This window comes from Scyliorhinus torazame, chromosome 16 (genome assembly GCF_047496885.1).
Source record: "Scyliorhinus torazame isolate Kashiwa2021f chromosome 16, sScyTor2.1, whole genome shotgun sequence".
Lineage (NCBI taxonomy): Eukaryota > Metazoa > Chordata > Chondrichthyes > Carcharhiniformes > Scyliorhinidae > Scyliorhinus > Scyliorhinus torazame.
Window position 1 is genome coordinate 133,426,705 of NC_092722.1, and position 13,760 is coordinate 133,440,464.

Here is a 13,760-nt window from a genome sequence, read left to right on the forward strand (position 1 = left end):
CCTGTTGGATACATACAAGTTTATAAGGAGTACCAGTGCCCGTCTAGGACACCACTGATCATGACGTACCACCTCCCTGCGTCCGTGACCGTCCTTGTCTCCGAAAACACCGTCCCCTTGCTAATCAGGATAGCTACCACCCTAGACTTGGCCCATAACATGAATGGTACGTCTGTCCCATCTAGCCCTTCCTTATCGACAGCCGGTCCTTCTCCCTCAGGTGTATTCTTGGAGAAAAACTATGTGGGCTTTCAAACTTCTCAAATGGCCAAAAACTCTGGATCTTTTCACTGCTCCGGTAAGTCCCCTGACGTTCCAGGTGATAATCTTAGTGTAGTGATCTGTACATCTGTACATACATCTGCACATACACCAGGGACTGCAGCACAGATGTGACAGCCACAGCATCACTAGAGGGAGCATCAGAGACGGGTATAAAAGGCCGAGCCCAAGGCAGGATCCACCTCTTTTAGAAGCACAGAGCTAGTGAGCAGCAGCACACAGGGATAGCTTAGCATAGGCAGTTTACCTTAGTTTCACTGGTGATACCTCTTGACTGTTTTACATCTAGTTGAGCTCTGGAAGCAGATCGAACCCTGTGAATAAAGTGTTTGTGTTAACTGTAAGTTTACAGTCATTATTCAGAATTAGAGAATAACATACCTGGTGGAGGGGTTTTGTCCCCCCCTTCCTGCAGGATCAACCATACTTACCTGGTGGACGTGCCTCTGCACTCCGGGGTTTCACTTTGTTAGGGGGGCGTCCAAAATGGCCACCAACTGTGTGTATGCCACATGAATGCGCCCCTTCACTCCAGGGTTTACCTTTGTTCAGAGACCCTCCAAAGTGGTTGCTTGGGCGCCATCATGTTCCCTCAACCTGCACCATACCTGCTGAAGCCAATCTGAGAACCATCCCTTTCTTAACCTTGTATTCCCCTTGTGTTCCCCCTCTGTCCCCCTTCCCACCCCCTCACCCCACCTCGCCAGATGCTTCCTCCCTGCCGGGAGATGCACCGTGGCACCACCTTGCTTTTGTGCTTCCTAGCTAGTATGGTGGCCCCCCTCACGGGACTGATCTTACCCTTTTCCTATGCCGCTGGACATCTGTTCCTTCCCTCTGTCTCCGCTGTCTTCACCCTTCCCTGTGGTCTGACATTTCTGTTCAGAACGAGGCAGTACTGTCCCGTGCAAACATAGTATGCGTCCATCATAAGCTCAGAAGATTCAGATCCTTTACACGCGGCTGAGCTCCAACGTCTTTCCACTTATCCAGGATGCACCGACCTATGCAGACGCCTTGGCGCTACTGAAGAAAAACTACGCTCAGTGGACAAACACGCTCTACGCCAGGCACCTCCTCTCCACTCGTCATCAACTTCCTGGTGAGTCAGTGGAAGATTTCTGGCATGCCCTGATTCCCCTAGTTAGAGACTGTGACTGTCAGGCCGTCTCGGCCATGGAACACTCGAACTTGCTCATGAGAGACACTTTTGTTATGGGGATAGGGTCCGATTACATCCGCCAGCGCCTCTTAGAAGGGGCCACGCTCGACCTCGCGGAAACCAAAATGCTAGCGCTCTCGCTTACAGTCGCTTTGCGCAACATCCAGGCCTGCGCCCCCGACCGCGCGGCCCACCCCTCCTGTGCATCGTGGATGGCCGCCCCATCGTGGACCTCACCAGCGACCACCCTCAGCCAGCCTCACGCCTGTGCCGCGCGGCAGCCAACCAACCCCGGGGGCCCCAAATGTTACTTCTGTGGGCAGTCCAAACGCCCCCGACAGTGCTGCCGGCCCGGCGTGCCCTTTGCAAGGCCTGTGGCAAGAAGGGGCACTTCGCTGCGGTGTGCCAGGCCCACTCAGTTGCCGCTATTGTTCCAGCTCCCCCACTTGCGGCCAGTGGGTGCCGCCATCTTCCCCTCCCCGGACCACGTGCGGCTCGTGGGCGCCGCCATCTTGTTTGACCCCCCACCACGTGCGGCCCGTGGGCGCCGCCATCTTGTTCTCCCCAGGATCATCAGGTGCCTCCATCTCGTTTTCCCCACGACACGTGCGGCCCGTGGGCGCCGTCACCTTACCAGGACCCATGCCCCCCGGGCACCTCATCTGGCCACGCGCCGCCTGCAACCGCCGCCAACCAGCCACGTCTCGCCTCAGTCACGATCGACCAGTCTCGGCCACACAATCTGGCAACGGCTTCTACCAACATGAAGATCGATGGGCACGAGATCTCCTGTCTGCTGGACTCCGGGAGCACCGAGAGCTTCATTCACCCCGATACGGTAAGGCGCTGCTCCCTCGCGGTACACCCCGCTAACCAGAGAATCTCCCTGGCCTCCGGGTCCCACTCCGTGGCAATCCGGGGGTACTGCATCGCCACTCTCACTGTCCAGGGCGTGGAGTTCAGTGGCTTCCGCCTCTACATCCTCCCCAACCTCTGCGCTGCCTTGCTACTCGGCCTGGAATTCCAGTGCAACCTCTAGAGCCTAACACTGAAATTTGGCGGGCCCATACCACACCTTACTGTATGCGGCCTCGAGACCCTAAAGGTTGACCCACCTTCTCTATTTGCAAACTTAACCCCGGATTGCAAACCTGTCGCCACCAGGAGCAGACGATACAGCGCCCAGGACAGGATCTTCATCAGGTCCGAGGTCCAGCGATTGCTTCGGAAAGGCATCATCGAGGCCAGCAACAGCCCCTGGAGAGCCCAAGTGGTAGTTGTGAAAACTGGGGAGAAACACAGGATGGTCGTGGACTACAGCCAGACCATCAATAGGTACACGCAACTCAACGCGTACCCCGTTCCACGCATATCTGATATGGTCAATCAGATTGCACAGTACCGGGTCTTCTCAACTGTGGACCTGAAATCCGCCTATCACCAGCTCCCATCCGTAAGGCGGACCGCCCATACACTGCCTTCGAGGCAGATGGCCGTCTTTACCACTTTCTTAGGGTTCCCTTTGGCGTCACCAACGGGGTCTCGGTTTTCTGACGGGAAATGGACCGAATGGTTGACCGGTATGGGCTGCGGGCCACTTTCCCGTACCTGGACAATGTCACTATCTGTGGCCACGATCAGCAGGACCATGACGCCAACCTTGCCACATTTCTCCACACCGCCACTCTCCTCAACCTAACCTACAACAAGGAGAAGTGCATGTTCAGCACGAACCGCCTAGCCATCCTCGGCTATGTGGTCCAGAACGGAGTTCCGGGGCCCGAACCTGACCGCATGCGCCCCCTCATGGAACTCCCCCTCCCGCACTGCCCCAAAACCCTCAAACGATGCCTGGAGTTCTTTTCTTATTACGCCCAGTGGGTCCCAAACTATGCAGACAAGGCCCGCCCACTCATTCAATCCACTCTTTTTCCCTTAACGGCCGAGGCACACCAGGCCTTCAACCGTATCAAGGTCGACATCGCTAAGGCCGCGATGCATGCGGTCGATGAGACGTTACCATTCCAAGTCGAGAGCGATGCATCAGATGTCACTCTAGCTGCCGACCTCAACTAGGCAGGCAGGCCCGTGGCGTTTTTTTCACAAACCCTACATGCCTCCGAAATTCGGCATTCCTCCGTCGAGAAAGAGGCCCTAGCCATCGTTGAAGCTGTATGACATTGGAGGCATTACCTGGCCGGCAGGACATTCACTCTCCTCACTCACCAACGGTCGGTTGCCTTGATGTTCAATAACACACAGCGGGGTAAGGTCAAAAATGATAAAATCTTGAGGTGGAGGATCGAGCTCTCCACCTGCAACTATGAGATTTTGTATCGCCCCGGTAAGCTCAATGAGCCCCTCGATGCCCTATCCCGAGGTACATGTGCCAGCGCACAGGTGGACAGACTCCGGACTCTGCACGACAACTTCTGTCACCCGGGGGTCACACGTTTTTACCATTTCATCAAGGCCCGCAATCTACCCTACTCCATCGAGGAAGTCAGGGCTATCACCAGAGACTGCCAGGTCTGCGTGGAGTGCAAACCGCACTTCTACTGGCCAGACCGTGCGTGCCTGGTGAAGGCCTCCCGCCCCTTTAAACACCTCAGCGTGGACTTCAAAGGGCCTCTCCCCTCATCCGACCGTAGCACGTACTTCCTCAGTGTGGTCGATGAATATTCCAGATTGCCTTTCGCCATCCCATGCCCTGACATGACGTCTGCCATTGTCATCAAAGCCCTCAACACCATCTTCGTTCTGTTCGGCTTCCCCGCCTACGTCCACAGCGACAGGGGATCCTCATTCATGAGTGATGAGCTGCGTCAGTTCCTGCTCAACAGGAGTATCGCCTCGAGCAGGCTGACCAGCTACAACTCCCGGGGAAACGGGCAGCTGGAGCAGGAGAATGGACTGTCTGGAGGGCCGTCCAGCTGGCCCTACGGTCCAGAAATCTCCCGGCCTCCCGCTGGCAGGAGGTCCTCCCCGACGCCATGCACTCCATTCGGTCGCTCCTATGCACTGCGACTAATGAAACACCCCATGAACGTCTCTTTGCCTCCAGGACGCGTACTCCTCTGTAAATACGTACGACTCCACAAGGCAGACCCGTTGGTTGAGAGGGTACAGCTACTCCACGCCAACCCACAATACGCCTACGTAGCGTACCCCGATGGCCGCCAAGATACAGTCTTCCTCAGTGACCTGGCACCAGCTAGTTCCGCACACTCACCCCCCCCCCCCCCCCCCCCCCCCGGGCCCGGCGCCACCCCCCTCCCCCGGCGCACCCAGCCGCAACCCCTGCCTCAGGACAATCCGTCCTCCCCCTGCCCACACCCGGGGATGAAGAGGACTTCGACACGCTCCCGGAGCCACCGAAGACCAGGCCGACACCGGAATCGCCGCCAGCACCGCGGCGCTCCCAACGGCAGATCAAGGCTCCAGACCAACTGAATCTGTAACATGACTTGGACTTTTAAAACATCATCACTCTGTATATAATTTCCCCCTCCACCCCGCTGGACTCAATTTTCTTTTCTCTCTGTCCTTTCAAACATCTACCTGTATATAGTTCTTCACCACCCCCGCTGGGCTCAATTTTAACAGGGGGTGAATGTGGTAGGCACCACTGATGTATATATTGTACATAGAGGATGTCGGTGTAGGTGCTTTACAGTAAGGCCCTGTACTACAGGTACGGGGTAGTTCCCTGCCTGCTGGCTCTGCCCGGTAGGCGGAGTATAAATATGTGTGCTCCTCGAACAGCAGCCATTTCGCCAGCTGCTGTAGGAGGCCACACATCTTAGTGTAATAAAGCCTCGATTGCATCCAACTCTCGTCTTTGTGTAATTGATCGTGCATCATCCAGCTCTAGGATCGTCTTCCCCTGAGCCTCCAACTTCTTCCTCATTGCCTCGATCGCTGACTGCATGGCAACCACCGCTTCCATCACTGTCACCTGGATCTCCACTTTTATCACCTCCATCATCGGCATCAGTTCCTTGGTAATGAAGGTCTTCCAGGCCGGGCCAATTGTTACAGATGCAGCACAGAAAGCATCCTATCTGGCTGCATCACAGCCTGGTATGGCAACTGCTCGGACTAAGACCATATGAAACTAAAGAGAGTCTGCTGCCTCATGGAGCCGAGGTCCCAGGTTCGATCCTGGCTCTGGGTCACTTTTTGTGTGGAGTTTGCACATTCTCCCCGTGTCAGCGTGGGTTTCGCCCCCACAACCCAAGATGTGCAGGGTAGGTGGATTGGCCACGCTAAATTGCCTCTTAATTGGAAAAAATTAATTGGGTTCTCTAACTTTATTTAAAAAAAAGAAACTGAAGAGAGTCGTGAACACAGCCAGTCCATCACGTGAACCAGCCTCCCATCTATTGACTGTCTACATCTTGGAAAAGCGGGCAGCATAATCAAAGACCCCTCCCACCCGGGTTGTGCTTTAAATGCTCTGACTGTCAGAGTCATTTTAAAAGCTCTCAGGGACTGACAATCCACCAGCGCATTCACACTAAGGAGAGAACATTCAGCTGCACAAAGAATTTTAGAATGTCATCCATTCTGTAGAAACACCAGTGAATTCACTCTGGGGAGAGGCCATTCACCTGTTCTGTGTGTGCGAAGGGGTTCACTCTGCTATTCAGTCTGCGGGCACAGCGAGTTCACAAGGGATTACAGGCATTGAATTCTGTTGTTAATCACATCCAGGACTGAGCGATGTTCATTCTGACAGTTGGTGAAGTGGGAGGGTTGGAGGGTTTCTTTCTGCTGGACCGGCTAGTCTCACAACTTTACTTCCAATGGTGTTGCGACATGGCAGGGGGTGAGAGATGACATGGTTAAGGGCGGAGAAGGGGGCGAACTGGATGAGCTAGGTACAGGGTTCAATTAAGGGGGAGGGAGTTAAGTGGGGAAGATGACGGATGGTAGAGGGTATTGGAGGCGTAAGCCTCCAGTAAGGCTGTTAACGTGGAACGTCCGGGGACTGAATGGGCCGCTTAAAAGGTTGTGGGTGTATATCGCACAAAGACTCCGTGAGACGAATAGAGTGAAGTCGATGAGGCTTTATTAAGCGTGTCTGTTCCCCCGCAGCTCGATAGTAGAATGCCCTGCGGGGGAGGACTCCGGCTTCTTATACTCCGCCTTCAGGGCGGAGCTAGAGGTCAACGGATTTGGACACGCACCAGTTGTTCATGGGAGGAGATTTTAACTGTGTACTTGAGCGACGGTGGATAGGTCGAGCCCCAGGTCGATGGGGAGAGTACGAATGCCAAGGGGGTGGGGGTTTATGGAGAGGATGGGTATGGTGGATCCATGGTGCTTTCAGAACCCAGGGGGAAGGGAATATTCCTTCTCTTCAGACGTCCATAAGGTGTATTTGAGGATTGATTACTTTGTAGTGAGATTACTTGGGAGATTTTGGTTGGGATGGAGGGGGCAGAGTATGCAGGGATCGTTATCTCGGACCACCATGTGCCCCATTGGCTGGAGATTCGGTTCAGAGCGGGAAGAGAGCAGAGTCCGGGATGGAGGTTTGATTTGGGGTTGTTGGCTGATGGAGGTTTTTGTGATAAGGTGCGGGCGGCAATTAAGGAGCATGTGGAGTTGAATCAGAATGGGGAGGTGTCGGCAGCCATTTTTTGGGAAGCACTGAAGGCAGTGGTCCGGGGGAAATTATTTTGTTTAAGGCTTGTGCGGATAGGGAAAGGAGGGAGGAACTTGATCATCTAGTGAGCGAGATAGTGGAGGTGGACTGGGAGTATTCGAGGGTGCCCACCGTGGAGGGATTGGCGAGGAGGAAAATGTTGCAGTGGTAGTTTGACAGGCTGACAACGGGGAGGGTGGTAGGGCATCTGCGTGGGGCAAGAGGGGTGCAATATGAGTACGGGGAGAAGGCGAGCCCACATGCTGGTGCACCAGCTGCAGAGGCAGGCTGAGTCCAGGGAAATATTGAAGATAAGGACTGGATAAAAGCAAATTACTGCAGATTCTGGAATCTCAAACCAAAGAGAAAATGCTGGAAAATCTAAGCTGATCTGGCATCATCTGTATGGAGAGAAAGGAGCTAATGTTTCGAGTCCAGATGACCCTTTGTCAAAGTTGAGTGAGTGGGTAAATGAATGGCAGATGCAGTATAATGTGGATAAATTTAGGGTTATCCACTTAGGTAGCAAAAATAGGAAGGCAGATAATATCTGAATGGCTATAAATTAAGAATTGGGAATGTGCAATGAGATCTGGGTGTCATCGTACACCAATCACTGAAAGTAAGCATGCAGATGCAGCTGGTGGTATAGAAGGAAAACGGTATGTTGGCCTTCATAACGAGAGGATTCAAGTACAAAAGCAGGGATGGCTTGCTGCAATTATACAGTGCCTTGGTGAGACTACACTTGGAATATTATGTGCAGTTTGGGCCTCCTTATCTGAGGGCCTCCTTATTCTTGCTGTAGAGGGAGTGCAGCAAAGGTTTATCAGACTGATTCCTGGGTTGGCAAGACTGACACATGAGGAGAGATTGAGTCAGTTAGGATTATATTCGCTGAGTTCAGAAGAATGAGGGGGGATCTTATATAAACCTATATAAATTCTAACAAGACTAGACAGGGTAGATGCAGGAAGGATATGGGAGTCCAGGTGGGGGAGTTCAGAACCAGGGGTCGCAGTCTAAGGATAAGGGGATTTAGGACTGCGATGAGGAGAAATTTCTTCACCTAGAGAGTGGCGAGCATGTGTAATTCATTACCACTGAAAGTAATTGAGGCCAAAACATTGTGGCCAGAATTCTCCAGCCGTTTGATTCTCTTTTCTCGCTGGCAGTGCACCCTGGCGGCATGGGCTTCAATGGGAAATGCCACCAGCAAGCAGAGCCCTGCCGAGAAATACACAGCTGAGGGTCTGGAGAATCCTATCCTGTATGTCGTCAAGAAGGAATTAAATATAGCTCTTAGGAGAAAAGGGTCAAAGGATATGTGGATGAGGCAGGAACAGGCTATTGTAAGAGCCCTTCCTGTTGATTCCCTTATTTCCCATTTCTTTTACTTTATCATTATCATTTTTGATCTGTGGATATTTAATGAACATACCTTGAAGTCGGGCAGAGGAAGTGAATTAAAAAGTTGCAAAATAGTACACTGTGCTATGAAGATTTAAATTTTGAACAGAAGAACTCAGACTTTCTGGCACCCAAGAGATCGGCGAGATCAGTTTGATTAGTTGGCCCAGAGCCAATGGATTGGCTAAGAACCGTATCCTGCCCAGCAACAGTCAGTGATTGGGTTCAGTCAGGTTCCCAGCACCTGACCTCGCAGCATCATCCTCAAACTCCCAGCACTCCTCATCAGAACCCCTTCCTGCTCAGGCACAGTGTCCATACATGCCCATTGTCACCGACCTCTAACCCACCATTTGTCCAGTTCACATTATCCCTTTTTGTTTCCTGCGGAAGAATATACCGACAACCGGAGACAGAGAGGACACAGGTGGTGGAATGCCTAAGCTCAGGATTCTAACTCCATTCAAAAAGAGGGTCATCGAGCTTGCAGGGGAGGCACTGGAGCAGACTTTCACTGAGAGCAAGGTGTACCTGCGAAAGAAAAGTGAGGAAATACTGCACCTTCATCCCGATGATCAGTCTCATCTGAGTGCTTTGTTGTCGAAACACTTAACCAGTACTAAAACCGTGTCCCTTGCCTTGTAGGAACATCACCCGAAGAGCCTAGCTTGTCAACCAGAAGTGCCCCACTACCCAACGTGGAGGAGTTCTCAGAGAAGGACAGGGATGGAGCATCACAGCTATCACCCGCATGATCCACCATCGCTGAGACACACACCTCAGTGGGTGAAGTTAGCAGACGGGCTTCTGGCTCTCTTTCTGGCAAGCACCACACTGCTTCTGATGCACATCCAGTAGAGGCAGGAACGTCCCAGGGATCGGACAGTTGGATGTCTGTTGGATCCCAGGACACAGCTGTGCCCCAGCCAGATACTGTGCCTTTGGATATGTTTCTCCCTCAGCTGCTGGAGATCCAAAAGCAGAGCCAGGAATACCAGGAGGGGTTGTCAGTGACACTCCTGTGACTACAGCGTCGAATGGAGGAGTCCCAAATCCTTCTGTTGTAAGAGATGTTGCTGGTAATAGTTGGCACCTAGGTCAACGCCGCAAGGGTGGCATCCGCAGTGGAAAGCCTGGGGCAAGAGATCAGATCCATGACACGAGAAGACTGAAGCAATGGCTGAGTCCCTTGAGCACCATGGCTAAAGGCTTCAACTACCTTGTTCAGACAATAGCGGGCATCCAGGACTGGCAGTGCCAGATGGCGTTGAGACTTCTGCAGCTCACTCCAGCTGCCCCTCCTTCCCATGGAGTAAACCAGGCACCCATGAGCACCTGGAATGAGGAGGATTTACTGGAGCACATTCTAGGGACTTCCACCCAGGAGATCCTGGGAGGGACCAGCCAATCTGAATCCACCCTTCCTGAGCTTGGCACAACTCCAGGACAGCAGGCAGAACAGAGTGATACAGCAACACCAGTGCATCCTAAAATTGGTCGGGTCCGTCCAGTTCCCAGCCCTCCAGAGGATGTCTGTCAAGAGCATCTCAGGCAACAAGGCATGGAAGGCACCAAACCACTTCCACTTATGATGTGCACCCTGGGAACACTCCTAGACATAGTGGGAGGGTTTGCAAGTTTAAAGACTTGTTGGGGCACAGTGTGGCCACAGGTGAAGTTAGGCACAAGTAGTTGAGGGTCATTACCACTTGTAATATCTGCACATGTCACTGAGTTAAATATTATTGTTCTTCACCACCTTACTCATGGCTCCAATAGCAGCCCACCTTCCAGGCTTTCAATTTTGCTTCCCAAGATTCCATTCCCCTGTGGCACAGTGATTAGCACTGCTTCATCCCAGCACCAGGTCTTGGGTGACTGTCTGTGTGGAGTTTGCACATTCTCCCCATGTCTGCATGGGTTTCTCCAGGTGCTCCAGTTTCTTTCCACAGTCCAAAGATGTGCAGTTTAGGTGGATTGGCCATGCTAAATTGTTTCTTAGTGTCCAGAGATGTGCAGATTAGGTGGATTGACCATGATCAATGCACAGGGTTGTGGGGATGGGGTAGGTGAGTCGGCCTGGGTGGAGGGCTCTTTCAGAGGCTCAATGCAGAGTCGATGGTTTTAATGGCCTCTTTCTTCACTGTATGCGTTCTATTCTATCTCCAATACATGTCAGGCCTTGGCCTATGCCCTCACCCAGTCAGAGTCGCCTTTGACCTCCTATCTGGTTTTCCCCTTTCTCATTCTCTACATCACTAAGGACTTTGGCAGGAGGTTTATATGCTTGCACATCCCTCATTGGCAGGGTCAAATGGACGGTGATGTCTACATTGGGAACTAATGGATCCTCGCTGGCAGGCGTTAGTTCCGGCACATAAGCAAGCCCATTGACTCTCGGTTCCATGTACCCAAGAGTTTAACCTTGAACCCTGGGTGTTCAGCCCATTCATTGACTTTGAGACTGTGGGCAGGATGGGATGAATACTATGGGTTCAATTAAACACTTGGGCACCCTTCTCAGTCAGGCTGCATAATTTTGAGAACTTATTGCTATTATGCCTCAAAACTTAAGACTCCTGGACAGCAACTCCAGAGTTGTTGCCACTCCCCTTCCGTTCTACCCTCAGGCTGAGTACCATGTTGCCTTCTCTTTCGGGGTCACATCCATCCCAGTCATTAGACCTGCCTCTTTGGCTCTCATCACACCCCACACCCACCCCATGTGGTCCGCTGCCACCCCATGCCACATACACTGCCCTTTAAGACCTTTTAAATCCCATAGGCAGCAGAATATCACAGACCCCTAAGAATTTATAAACACCCACAGGCAATAGACCAACACAGCCCTCTAAGAATGTTTAAAAAACACAGGTAGCAGATTAATATAGCCCTCTAGTAATTTTTAAACACCACATGTAGCAGACTAACACAGCCTTTAGAACTTTTAAACAACACAGGCAGCAGACTTCAGGACCATCCACACCGGCCCTGACCACCATCCTGGAAACCCCGACCTGCCTTCCCGCCACACTCCGGAGCTGCCACCGGGCTTTGTCCTCTTGAACTCCCTGGTGCTAGGTGGAGACAGTGGTGCTCACCTCCTCCCTCCCTCTCCGAGGTCATGACGCCTGGTTCCCGCTGTTAAAAAGCAGTTGAATTTGCATTGGTATGACGTCATGCCAGGTGGGTGAGAAGATTCAATGAGGGCTGAAGATGTGACATTAACCACGCTAAGTACATGGTAATGGATTCAAATGTATATAAATCAGGTTCATGCCCTTCCTGGGCGTGAACCTGATTGCGTCATCGGGAGGGCCTGGGAATATTGCGATCAGAAATCTCGCCAACCATTCTTGGCCTCTCGCGAAATTTAGATGCCAATACGGGATTTATGCCCATGACTGACATGACTAAATCACGCCATCTGTGTTCTGTGTCAACCAATCCTCAATCCATGCTAATATATCCCCCAATCTAATATGACTTAATTTTGTGCATCAACCGTTTGTGTTGCACCTTGTTGAATGTCTTCTGAAAATACAAATATACCACATTCACTGGCCTCTCCTTTACTACCTTTCTAGTTATACCACCAAAAAAAGACCAATAGATCTGTCAAACAGAACTTCCCTTTCATAAAACTGTGTTAACTCTGCCTGTTATGGCACTCCTGCAGAAGGAATCTGATCATCTGAAGAATCACCACTAAAGAATCACCACTATGAAAGTTGACAGAATACCACTCTTTGTAAAGTTCCTGGAGAAGCAAAGAAATGGATTAGAGTTAGCATTGCCAATGTAACAAAAGCTACCAGCATAATAATGCTTATTATTTTTCACTTGTTGCTGAAATTAAGTAAACATTACCGAGTCTTGTATGAGATACGTGTCAGAATTTTCTAATTCGTCACCAGGCAGCTGTGAAGTTCCTATCTTGGCTGGTCAGGAATGCGGTGATACCATTGATCTTCACTGCTTTTTCTTAGTAGCCATCAACTGCACAATCTGTATTGTGTCGCTTCTGGTTCGTTTCCCTCTCTGTTATGTCTTGTTCCCTCTTGAATGGGGAAGAACAAATCAAGAAGGGCATGTGTTCACCCAATGAATGCAGTGTATCCAATGAAGATGACTGCCAGGCATGTGCATAACATTGCATAAGGATTGGGTGAGTGGAAGTAGTGGTAGGATATTTGTGAATGTGAGAAAATGCAAAGAAAATAAACAGGTGTCTTTGAAACTTAAGGGGGTGTGAGGAGTGATGGGATGGAGTACACTTGATAAGAAAAATGAGAAGGGCGGCTTTATATATTAGCATATAAATGAATCTGCATCGGTATTCTCCTGATCTGGGCAGGCCATTAAAGCACATCCTACACAGGATTAAGGAATCTATTACAGTACTTCTGCTGCTCGTCAGCCACCTACAACTAGAACTTCATGGTGACAGCAATATGTTTTTTCCTTCCATTACTAGCAAGATTAGGCATGATGTGGAGATGCCGGCGTTGGACTGGGGTGAGCACAGTAAGAAGTCTTACAACACCAGGTTAAAGTCCAACAGGTTTGTTTCGATGTCACTAGCTTTCGGAGCGCTTGCTCCTTCCTCAGGTGAATGAAGAGGTATGTTCCAGAAACATATATATAGACAGATTCAAAGATGCCAGACAATGCTTGGAATGCGAGCATTAGCAGGTGATTAAATCTTTACAGATCCAGAGATGGGGTAACCCCAGGTTAAAGAGGTGTGAATTGTGTCAAGCCAGGACAGTTGGTAGGATTTCGCAGGCCAGATGGTGGGGGATGAATGTAATGCGGCATGAATCCCAGGTCCCGGTTGAGGCCGCGCTCATGTGTGCGGAACTTGGCTATAAGCTTCTCCTCGGCGATTCTGCGTTGTTGCGCGTCCTGAAGGCCGCCTTGGAGAACGCTTACCCGGAGATCAGAGGCTGAATGCCCTTGAATGCTGAAGTGTTCCCCGAATGGAAGGGAACATTCCTGCCTGGTGATTGTCGCGCGATGTCCATTCATTCGTTGTCGCAGCGTCTGAACGGACATCGCGCGACAATCACCAGGCAGGAATGTTCCCTTCCAGTCGGGGAACACTTCAGCATTCAAGGGCATTCAGCCTCTGATCTCCGGGTAAGCGTTCTCCAAGGCGGCCTTCAGGACGCGCAACAACCCAGAATCGCCGAGCAGAAGCTTATAGCCAAGTTCCGCACACATGAGTGCGGCCTCAACCGGGACCTGGGA

At 51.4% G+C, this 13,760-nt stretch overlaps 1 protein-coding gene across 1 annotated transcript in view; it reads left to right on the forward strand.

Annotated features, from left to right (window-relative positions):
- Window positions 1-13,760, forward strand: part of LOC140392301 (protein CC2D2B-like) — a 180,997-nt gene that overhangs the window by 43,990 nt on the left and 123,247 nt on the right. The gene's annotated exons all lie outside the window — the stretch shown is intronic.